Source organism: Saccopteryx bilineata, chromosome 2, assembly GCF_036850765.1.
Source record: "Saccopteryx bilineata isolate mSacBil1 chromosome 2, mSacBil1_pri_phased_curated, whole genome shotgun sequence".
In the NCBI taxonomy this organism is placed as follows: domain Eukaryota; kingdom Metazoa; phylum Chordata; class Mammalia; order Chiroptera; family Emballonuridae; genus Saccopteryx; species Saccopteryx bilineata.
Window position 1 is genome coordinate 355,744,623 of NC_089491.1, and position 12,024 is coordinate 355,756,646.

Genomic DNA, 12,024 nt, shown 5'->3' on the forward strand with positions numbered 1-12,024 from the left:
ACGCTGCGAAGAGTCAGCTTTGGGCCGAAAGACACTCAGGACAGAGCCTCATTCCTGCAGGAGGAGAGGTTACACACACTCGTGGTGGCTTTGTCTTCAATTATAGAAGACAGTAGTCGGGCTGGTCTGTTTACAGAGATAATGATATAATACCTTCCATGATGGCAGGCAAGCTTGGCTGCGGACTCTGAAGAAAATCCAGATGTGAAAGTGCCACCTCAGGGTGTTCTGCAGGAGCTCTACTCTGCTGCAGGTTGTTCAGCCTTTTCCAGAGGCTGTGGGTTGACAGAAGCCCCAGGTCCAAAATTGGACTGTGACCTGAAGAGCGGTTGACTGCTGAGCTTGAGTAGTCTCTCCATGAGGAGGTGGCATTTATGGTGTCCTCGAGACACTACATTCTGCTGCAGCATGACCAAATTGCTGTAAAAGAAATTGGAGCAAAAGTAGGAGAGTGGAGGTTAAGAAATGAAGTGATGAGCTAAAAAGATAAATAAGGATAGATAATATGGGCAATTTCAAGTAAAATACTGGTAAACTGGGAACAATAGTAAGAAGGGTAATGAAGAAAAGGAGAGTTCAAGGACAAGAGGAAATCACATCAGTCATGATGAGCTGGGGAGGATGTGGGAAGCTCACCAAGACCTAAGGAAAAGACTGCCTTGAGCAGCAGGATGCAGAGAACAAATCAGGATAGGGGAAACTTACAAAATGGCAAAGGTGTCACTGTCCGTGCCGGGCTGCAGCACAGGCCCGGTGTGGAGAGTTTGCTTTGGGCTGAGAGCCACCCAGGACAGCGTCTCATTCCTGCAAAAAGAGAGGTTACACACACTCGTGCTGGCTTTCTCTTCAGTTGTAGAAGAAAGTAGTTCCACTGGTTCTGGATACAGGGATAATTATATAATACCTTCCATGACTCCGGGCAAGCTTCATTTCAAACTTTGAAGAAAATTCAGATGTGAAAGTGACACCTTAGGGTGCTCTGGACGAACTAGTCTGCTGCAGGTTGTGCATCCTCCTCCATAGGATGTGGGTTGACACTGAGCCCCAGGTCCAAAGATTGAAGTGTGAACTGAGCAGACGTTGACTACTGAGCTTGAGCAGTCTCTCGATGAGGAGGTGTCATTCCGGGTGTCCTAGAGACACTGTAGTCTGCTGAAGGTTGGCCACGTGGCTGTGAAAGGAATGTATCAAGAGTGGGAGAGTTTAAGTTAAGGAAAGAAGTGATGAGCTAAAAAGATGAATAAAGAAAGGTAATATGGGCCCTGGCCGGTTTGGCTCAGTGGTAGAGTGTCGGCCTGGCATTTGAAAGTCCCGGGTTCAATTCCCGGCCAGGGCACACAGTAGAGGCGCCCATCTGCTTCTCTACCCCTCTCCGTCTCCTTCCTCTCTGTCTCTCTCTTTTCTTTCCACAGCCAAGGCTTTATTGGATCAAAAGATGGCCCGGGTTCTGGGGATGGCTCCTTGGCCTCTGCCCCAGGCGCTAGGGTGGCTCTGGTCACAACAGAGTGATGCTCCGGATGGGCAGAGCATTGCCCCCTGTTGGGCGTGCTGAGTGGATCCCGGTCGGGCGCATCTGGGAGTCCGTCTGACTGCCTCCCTTTTCCAGCTTCAGAAAAATACAAAAAAAAAAAAAAAGTGGAAAAGGAATTGGCTTTGGGAAAAGAGAAATATCACCGGCCTAAAGAAGTTACAGAATAGGTTTCATGATCCTCTGGAAGGTGATACTATTGTGGTTTATGCCATAGAAAGTGGTCACAAGATATCCTCCTACAGGCTTGTGAAGTGCTCTAAGTACTCCAAATCCAAAAAGGTCAGTCAGACAGAAGACCAAGCAAATGGGAGAAGTTTCAAAAAGAAGGAACTGGAAGAAAGGACAGCCAGAAGGATATAGGTGCAAGTATTAGTCAACCAGAAGAATCAATTATTGAAAAAGGTAGCCTTTTCGGCCTAAAACCCTGAGTTAAATTATGGTGCGCAGTCAAATTGAGAAAACTAAGAAACTTAAGTTAAAAGCTGAAAGGGCCCAGATGAAGATTCAGCAGCGAAAAAAAGAATGGGAGGAACTGGACAAAAGTAAACCGGCTGATAACTATGAAGATCTTAAAAATATTCAAGCCATCAAAGAGGCTCAGATGTACATGGGAGACTTCAATCTAAAGACAGCCCCAGACTATAAGATACCTGAGGCGGATGACGTCAGAGTAATGGCGGGGTAGGAAGCGATACCGATAAATCTCCCCCAAAACTCAACAAGATCTTCAACCAGAAACAGAAAAACCTATACTTGGAGCTTCCAGATGCTTCGCAATACACCCAAAGGTATGATTGAGTGAAAAATTGGCTAAATATATAACCAAACCCCGAAGGAAATAGGGAGTAAGAAATGCTCCTCCTTCCTCACTAACCTAAACAGGGCGGCTTTCTCTGGTAACTGTGAATATAGAAACTGAGGCGGGCAAAGGGGGTGAATAGATCCAGGCCACGGCACAAACGGCTGAACCAGGCTGTGGCACGGAGATCCAAGCCGAGGAAAAACTGATCCTGTGGCAACCCGGGCAATACAAGCTAACACTTGCGCCAAACCCAAACAAAGAAAGAAAAGCAGAGCGGCCATTTTACCCGGTCTCCTGGTCAGTGCGCAGTTAGCGGGCGAGAATTTCTTCCTGGGAAAGCCACGCACGGGAGGGAGAACTAATTCCAACGGTGGAAATTTTCCGTGCTGGTGAGGGTTTCACTCAGGGAAACGCGGCCGGCCTCATATCCTGGTTTGCGCACGCAGATAAGGAGTGAGCAATTCCTCCGAGTGCCTCGGCAGTGCACGCCCGTGTTATCGCACAGAGGGGCAGAGTCAGGGGCCTTTGTGTGGGCCAAAGCGGAATCTCGAGCCGCCCCAGCGCCTTGCAAAAGCCGCGCACGGGGACGGAGTGAGACTCAATTCCAATGCTACAACTTTTCCCTGCGGTTGGGGGTTTCACTCAGAGCGTGAGACTGCTGGCCGGATATCCTGGTCGCAGACAGTGAGTGAGAGTTTCCTCCAAGCACCCCGGAAGTGGGCGCCCGCTTGCGTTACACGGACTCTCTCACTGTCGAAGCCTATAAATGCTATTGAGCTTCGACTGCCGAGACTAAAGCACAATACATGACATTGCCATAGAGACTTATCAACTGCAAACCTCTACCTGACCGTGCCAAAGGGGCAGAACCCGGGGTACAGAGTCACCGACCAGGAAGAGGGAGAGAAAAGAAAAAGCAAGAAGATAACCTCTCAAAATCAAGAATAATCTGCAGACTTTATAACCTATCCCATTTTATTATATTTGTTCGTTTGTTTCTCTTATCTTCATTCTTGATACTTTTTTTTCCTCCTCCAATTTGGCCGATTAATTCTCTACCGGTCTTACTCTCTCCTCTCCTTGAACTACACTACCCATAAGTGTTACATCTCCCATTATCTTTTCTCTTCTCTTCCCTTTTCTCTATGAGGGTTGCACTCCAAAACCCTTAACTCTCTCTCTCTCTCTCCTTTCTTTTTTCTTCTTTTAGTGGTTACCTCTTTTTTTCTCTCTCTCTCTTTCTTTTCTCCCTCTATATTAGTTTCTTCCTTTCTCCTTTACATCTCCTCTCATTCAAACCTCAATAACAAACAAATTATCTTATCTGGGACTCAAACCTATGTTTGTGGCATTTTGGGGGGTTTTTACTTCACCTTTTTAACTCACTAGCAGTGCTCTCATCCCTGGCTCTCCATATTATCTAGTTCTTATTCCACTAAATACAATAGTAATTTTTTAATTTGTCCCCCCATTTTTCCGTTTTCCTCTTATTCCTCTCATCATAACTCTTAGACAACCAACACCTAAAAGCAAATCATTTCATTCTTGACCCCAATTTTTTCCTTATTTGCTTTTTGTGGGTCCATACGCTCTTTTTTTTTCTTTTTTCTTTCCTTTTTTTTTTTTTTTTCCTTTTCTTTTTTTTTTGTTTTTTTTTTTTGCCCCTTTATTACTTTTCCCCAATTCAGGCCCTCCATCACAGGCATTGTTTGTTATAATTCACAGTCCACCACAAGATTTTCTCAAAAAAGAGGGGAGAGGAGAGGAGAGGAAAAAAGGAGGGGGGGAATAATTTCCTTTTTTTTAATTTTTATTTTATTTTTCTTTATTTCATTATTAATTTTTTTTTTAAAAAAAAACAACTCTTTCCGATTTTTTATTTTTTTATTTTTATTTTTTTTAACTTTTTATTCTTTATTAAATCTCATTAATACTATCAACAAAACCACCCTCAGATGCCATTAAGGAAGAGAAAATCGAATATCATGGATACAAAAGAAAGAGAGGTAACACAGCTAGATGAGGAAAAATCTATGGAGAAAAAATTTAATATATTGGAAACCTTGGAGCTAAATGACAGAGAATTCAAGATAGAAATACTAAAAATCCTCCGAGATATACAAGAAAACACAGAAAGGCAATATAGGGAGCTCAGAAAACAACTCAATGAACACAAAGAATATATGTCCAAGGAAATTGAAACTATAAAAACAAATCAAACAGAGATGAAAAACTCAATTCACGAGCTGAAAAACGAAATAACAAGCTTAGCTAATAGAACAGGTCAGATAGAAGAGAGGATTAGTGAAATAGAAGACAAGCAACTTGAGGCACAACAGAGAGAAGAAAGAGACTCAAAAATTAAAAAAAATGAGATAGCCCTACAAGAATTATCTGACTCCATCAAAAAGAATAACATAAGAATAATAGGTATATCAGAGGGAGAAGAGAGAGAAAATGGAATGGAGAACATACTTAAACAAATAATTGATGAGAACTTCCCAAGCCTGTGGAAAGAACTAAAGCCTCAAGTTCAAGAAGCAAACAGAACTCTGAGTTTTCTTAACCCCAACAAACCTACTCCAAGGCATATCATAATGAAATTGACACAAACCAACAGCAAAGAAAAAATTCTCAAGGCAGCCAGGGAAAAGAAGAATACAACATATAAAGGAAGGCCCATTAGATTATCATCAGATTTCTCAGCAGAAACTCTACAAGCTAGAAGAGAGTGGACCCCAATATTTAAAGTCCTGAAAGAGAGGAACTTTCAGCCACGAATACTATACCCATCAAAGCTATCCTTCAAATACGAAGGAGAAATAAAAACATTCACAGATACAGAAAAGATGAGGGAATTTATCATCAGAAAACCCCCACTCCAGGAATAACTAAAGGGGGTTCTCCAATCAGATACAAAGAACAAAAAAAAACAGAGCCACAAGTAAAAGCTCCAAGAAGAACACAATAAAACCAAATTTAAACTGTGACAACAACAAAAAGAAAGAGGGGGAGAAGATGGAGATTAACAGTAGCAAAGGACGATGGAGTGCAAAAGTACTCACAAAATAGTTCGCTACAATGAACAGGGTAGGGACCCTTTTCATTACTCAAAGGTAACCACCATTGAAAAAACCACCACAGAAGCACATGAGATAAAAAAGATAGCAACAGAGGAAAGATGTATGGAATACAACCAAATAAAAACAAAAGATAGAAAAACGAAAGAGAAGGATCAAACAAGACACAAAACTAACAGAAAGCAAGATATAAAATGGCAATAGGGAACTCACAAGTATCAATAATTACACTAAATGTAAACGGATTAAACTCACCAATAAAAAGGCACAGAGTAGCAGAATGGATTAAAAAAGAAAATCCAACTGTATGCTGCCTACAGGAAACTCATCTAAGTAACAAGGATAAAAACAAATTCAAAGTGAAAGGCTAGAAAACAATACTCCAAGCAAATAACATCCAAAAAAAAGCAGGTGTAGCAATACTCATATCGGATAATGCTGACTACAAGACAGGAAAAGTACTCAGAGACAAAAATGGCCATTTCATAATGGCTAAGGGGACACTGAATCAAGAAGACATAACAATTCTTAATATATATGCACCAAACCAAGGAGCACCAAAATATATAAGACAGCTACTTATTGACCTTAAAACAAAAACTGACAAAAATACAATCATACTTGGAGACCTCAATACACCGCTGACGGCTCTAGATCGGTCATCCAAACAGAGAATCAACAAAGACATAGTGGCCTTAAACAAAACACTAGAGCACCTGGATATGATAGACATCTACAGGACATTTCATCCCAAAGTGACTGAGTATACATTTTTCTCCAGTGTACATGGATCATTCTCAAGAATTGACCATATGTTGGGCCACAAAAACAACATCAGCAAATTCAGAAAAATTGAAGTTGTACCAAGCATATTTTCTGATCATAAAGCCTTGAAACTAGAATTCAACTGCAAAAAAGAGGAAAAAAATCCCACAAAAATGTGGAAACTAAACAACATACTTTTAAAAAATGAATGGGTCAAAGAAGAAATAAGTGCAGAGATCAAAAGATATATACAGACTAATGAAAATGACAATACGACATATCAGAATTTATGGGATGCAGCAAAAGCAGTGATAAGAGGGAAGTTCATATCGCTTCAGGCATATATGAACAAACAAGAGAGAGCCCAAGTGAACCACTTAACTTCTCACCTTAAGGAACTAGAAAAAGAAGAACAAAGACAACCCAAAACCAGCCGAAGAAAGGAGATAATAAAAATCAGAGCAGAAATAAATGAATTAGAGAACAGAAAAACTATAGAAAAAATTAATAGAACAAGGAGCTGGTTCTTTGAAAAGATCAACAAAATTGACAAACCCTTGGCAAGACTTACCAAGGAAAAAAGAGAAAGAACTCATATAAACAAAATCCAAAATGAAAGAGGAGAAATCAACACGGACACCGTAGATATACAAAGAATTATTGTAGAATACTATGAAAAACTTTATGCCACTAAATTCAACAACCTAGAAGAAATGGATAAATTCCTAGAAATATACAACCTTCCTAGACTGAGTCAAGAAGAAGCAGAAAGCCTAAACAGACCTATCAGTAGAGAAGAAATAGAAAAAACCATTAAAAACCTCCCCAAAAATAAAAGTCCAGGCCCTGACGGCTATACCAGCGAGTTTTATCAAACATTCAAAGAAGACTTGGTTCCTATTCTACTCAAAGTCTTCCAAAAAATTGAAGAAGCAATACTTCCAAACACATTTTATGAGGCCAATATAACCCTCATACCAAAACCAGGCAAGGATGGCACAAAAAAAGAAAACTACAGACCAATATCTCTAATGAATACAGATGCTAAAATACTAAACAAAATACTAGCAAATCGAATACAACATATTAAAAAAATAATACATCATGATCAAGTGGGATTCATCCCAGAATCTCAAGGATGGTTCAACATACGTAAAACGGTTAATGTAATACACCATATCAACAAAACAAAGAACAAAAACCACATGATCTTATCAATAGATGCAGAAAAGGCTTTCGATAAAATACAACACAATTTTATGTTTAAGACTCTCAACAAAATGGGTATAGAAGGAAAATATCTCAACATGATAAAGGCCATATATGATAAACCATCAGCTAACATCATATTAAATGGCACTAAACTGAAGGCTTTCCCCCTTAAATCAGGAACAAGACAGGGTTGTCCACTCTCTCCACTCTTATTTAATGTGGTACTAGAGGTTCTAGCCAGAGCAATCAGACAAGACAAAGAAATAAAAGGCATCCATATTGGAAAAGAAGAAGTAAAGGTATCACTTTTTTCAGATGATATGATCCTATACATCGAAAACCCCAAAGAATCCACAAAAAGACTACTACAAACAATAAGCCAATACAGTAAGGTCGCAGGATACAAAATTAACATACAGAAGTCAATAGCCTTTCTATATGCCAACAATGAAACAACTGAGAAGGAACTCAAAAGAATAATCCCCTTCACGATTGCAACAAAAAAAATAAAATACTTAGGAATAAACATAACAAAGAATGTAAAGGACTTATATAATGAAAACTATAAACCATTGTTAAGGGAAATTGAAAAAGATATAATGAGATGGAAGAATATACCTTGTTCTTGGCTAGGAAGAATAAATATAATCAAGATGGCCATATTACTCAAAGCAATATACAAATTTAATGCAATTCCCATCAAAATTCCAATGACATTTTTTAAAGAAATAGAGCAAAAAATCATCAGATTTATATGGAACTATAAAAAACCCCGAATAGCCAAAGCAATCCTAAAGAAAAAGAATGAAGCTGGGGGCATAACAATACCTGACTTCAAACTCTATTATAGGGCCACGACAATCAAAACAGCATGGTATTGGCAGAAAAATAGACACTCAGACCAATGGAACAGAATAGAAAGTCCAGAAATAAAACCACATATATATAGTCAAATAATTTTTGATAAAGGGGCCAACAACACACAATGGAGAAAAGAAAGCCTCTTCAATAAATGGTGCTGGGAAAACTGGAAAGCCACATGCAAAAGAATGAAACTGGACTACAGTCTCTCCCCCTGTACAAAAATTAACTCAAAATGGATCAAAGATCTAAACATAAGACCTGAAACAATTAAGTACATAGAAGAAGACATAGGTACTCAACTCATGGACCTGGGTTTTAAAGAGCATTTTATGAATTTGACTCCAATGGCAAGAGAAGTGAAGGCAAAAATTAATGAATGGGACTACATCAGACTAAGAAGTTTTTGCTCAGCAAGAGAAACTGATAACAAAATAAACAGAAAGCCAACTAAATGGGAAATGATATTTTCAAACAACAGCTCAGATAAGGGCTTAATATCCAAAATATACAAAGAACTCATAAAACTCAACAACAAACAAACAAACAATCCAATAAAAAAATGGGAAGAGGATATGAATAGACACTTCTCCCAGGAAGAAATACAAATGGCCAACAGATATATGAAAAGATGCTCATCTTCTTTAGCTATTAGAGAAATGCAAATCAAAACGGCAATGAGATACCACCTCACACCTGTTCGATTAGCTGTTATTAGCAAGTCAGGTAATAGCAAATGTTGGAGAGGCTGTGGAGAAAAAGGAACCCTCATCCACTGTTGGTGGGAATGTAAAGTAGTACAACCATTATGGAAGAAAGTATGGTGGTTCCTTAAAAAACTGAAAATAGAACTACCTTATGACCCAGCAATTCCTCTACTGGGTATATATCCCCAAAACTCAGAAACATTGATACGTAAAGACACATGCAGCCCCATGTTTATTGCAGCATTGTTCACAGTGGCCAGGACATGGAAACAACCAAAAAGCCCATCAATAGATGACTGGATAAAGAAGATGTGGCACATATACACTATGGAATACTACTCAGCCATAAGAAATGATGACATCGGAACATTTACAGCAAAATGGTGGGATCTTGATAACATGATACGAAGCGAAATAAGTAAATCAGAAAAAAACAGGAACTGTATTATTCCATACGTAGGTGGGACATAATAGTGAAACTAAGAGATATTGATAAGAGTGTGGTGGTTACAGGGGGGAGGGGGAATGGGAGAGGGAATGGGGGAGGGGGAGGGGCACAGAGAGAACAAGATAGAGGGTGACGGAGGACAATCTGACTTTGGGTGGTGGGTATGCAACATAATTGAACGACAAGATAACCTGGACTTGTTATCTTTGAATATATGTATCCTGATTTATTGATGTCACCCCATTAAAAAAATAAAATTATAAAAAAAAAAAAAAAAAAAAAGATACCTGAGCACATGAGAATAAATGCTGCCAAGAAAGAAGAGGAACTGGGACAGCTAGACTCTATGACCTATGCAAAGAAAAAGCACATGAACAAGTCCATCCTCTCTCTTTGAGACCTAAAGTGGCTGTCATCGAGGAAATACAGTGCCTGGTACAAGAGCTGTGAACATTCAGTCAACTCTTCACGTATCCAAGCACATCCCCATTCCGCAAATCCCTCAGATACACCCAGAAGAAGTTCCTGAAAAGAGATTTCACTATGATGAGAAGAAACTCTCCTAGCTTTTAAGCAACAGCAGATGAAATATGAGGATGGAAAGACCCCTCAAGTGGAACAGGAAGGGTCCACTGGCTCAAGTGGACGATTCCTTAGACTCACTTCTGTAAAGGATGGGGATTTGACAACACGAGATTCATTATCTAGATCATCAAAGGCATCGTCGGTCACTCTAGATATTCCAAAGTTAACGGAATTTGCAAAAGCAGATCCAATTGATGTAGACCTAGAGATTATGAAGAGAAAAGAGATTAAAAATCTGTATATGCAACAGTATTTGACCAACAGGATCAAAGAACTGATTGTCACTTTTGATGCAGAATTCCATTTCCTGAGACATCAGAAACTGAAACTAGATACTCAGGTGAAATTATCTGACCTACACCATGTCACATTATTTCAAGAACTGCTTCTCCTCAAGAATTTTGAAAAACAGGAGAACCTATTTCAAGAGCTTGTTAATTCATTAGACAAAGAGGAACAGGATATGCAATGGAGAATAAACGAAATTCTTAAGGATATGGAAGAGAAAAAGAATGAAATCACCAGGCTCCAGGATCAAGAAAAAGCCGTCTATGCTGGTTTCCAAACAGTCCTTGGAGAAGATAATAAATTTGCCAGCTTCCTTATGAAGGTCCTAAAGAAGATGATAAAGCGGATAAAGAAAAAGGAGGTTGAACATGATGCCGATGAAGATGAGGAGAGTGAGGATAAATCTAGCCTGGAGAGTGAAGAAGATGAGTCTGAATCTGAAGATGAGGTCTTTGATTATTCTATCTGTCCAACCAATTGTGATGCGGGTCTTTTTGAACTGGCGCTTCAACTTCGAGAGAAAAGGTTGGACATTGAGGCGGCCTTAGTAGAAGAAAGGAAAATTATTGATAACTTCAAAAAGGATTATGATACATTGTCCAAAAAAAGTCAAAACTGTGGTGAGGAATCTGAATGCTGCAGAGGAGGCCCTGGAGGCGTATCAACGAGAGAAGCAGCAGAGGCTGAATGAACTGCTGGTTGTAATTCCGCTCAAGCTGCACCAGATAGAGCATGTGATATCTGGAGAAATACCCAGTGATCTTTCTGGAACTTTGGTCTTTTCTAACCACTCCTTGGGACAGCTTCAGGAACGAATCGTACAACTCCAGGAGGAGAATTCCAAGCAGCAGAAACTTAACACAGAATTCCGGCAGAGACGTAAACAGCTTTTTCGAGAGAAGAGAGACATGGCAAAAACTATACACAAAATAGAAGAAACAGTCCGTCAACTAATGATTAGCAAGTTTGGTCGTGTGATAGACCTAGCAGCTCTTCAGACACTTTCTGTGAATACAACGCCTGAAGAACTCAAGATCAAAAAACTTCGAAAGGAGCTATTCAATGCAAAGGAAATGAAGAAGTGGGAGGAAAAGATTGCTCAAGCGTGATGGGAACTGATGACGAAGACAAAAGAACACACCAAAAAGCTTCACCAGGTGAATGATCTATGTATTGAAAAGAAGAAGCTCGATTCTCAGTTGAATACACTACGGAACCAGCAGGGCAATGTCTTTCAGAGCTCTCGGAAAGCCGATATTGTGGCAAGAGAGAAGGTCACTGAGTTGGTCCAACTCCAGGCAGAAAGGATTTTGGCCTTACAGGAAGAGATTGCTGTTTTGCATAAGAAAGGGGGCCTTACCCTCCCACCCATTCGGTCTCCACAAGAGAACAGATGAAGACCCTGGGTCTTTTATGTTGCTTCTTTTCTCAAATCCATCCAATATTTTGGACAGAAAATTCACCAGAAATTGTTTGTCTCCTTCAACAATCCTGTTGTTTTTAAGTAAACTAATCTAAAAGTCTAAAATGAGATCCAGGCATGTAGCACCCAACATGTATTATTGAACTGATCCATTACTTACTAGATTGAATATGAAGTCTCAGAAGGCTATATTGCAAACTGTAAGAGAGCACTTTAAATGTTTTAGGAATTTTTTTTCCTTTTGGTTACCTGAATTTTTAGGCATTGGCAGGAAAAACTATCACTGAGAGCAGCCCCTTTCTGTTGTTAAAGTCAGGGGGCT

At 39.6% G+C, this 12,024-nt stretch overlaps 1 pseudogene; it reads left to right on the plus strand.

Moving 5' to 3' along the window:
- Nucleotides 1-708: 708 nt before the first annotated feature.
- On the plus strand, nt 709-11,805 carry LOC136322644 (cilia- and flagella-associated protein 44-like; annotated as a pseudogene).
- Nucleotides 11,806-12,024: the final 219 nt, after the last annotated feature.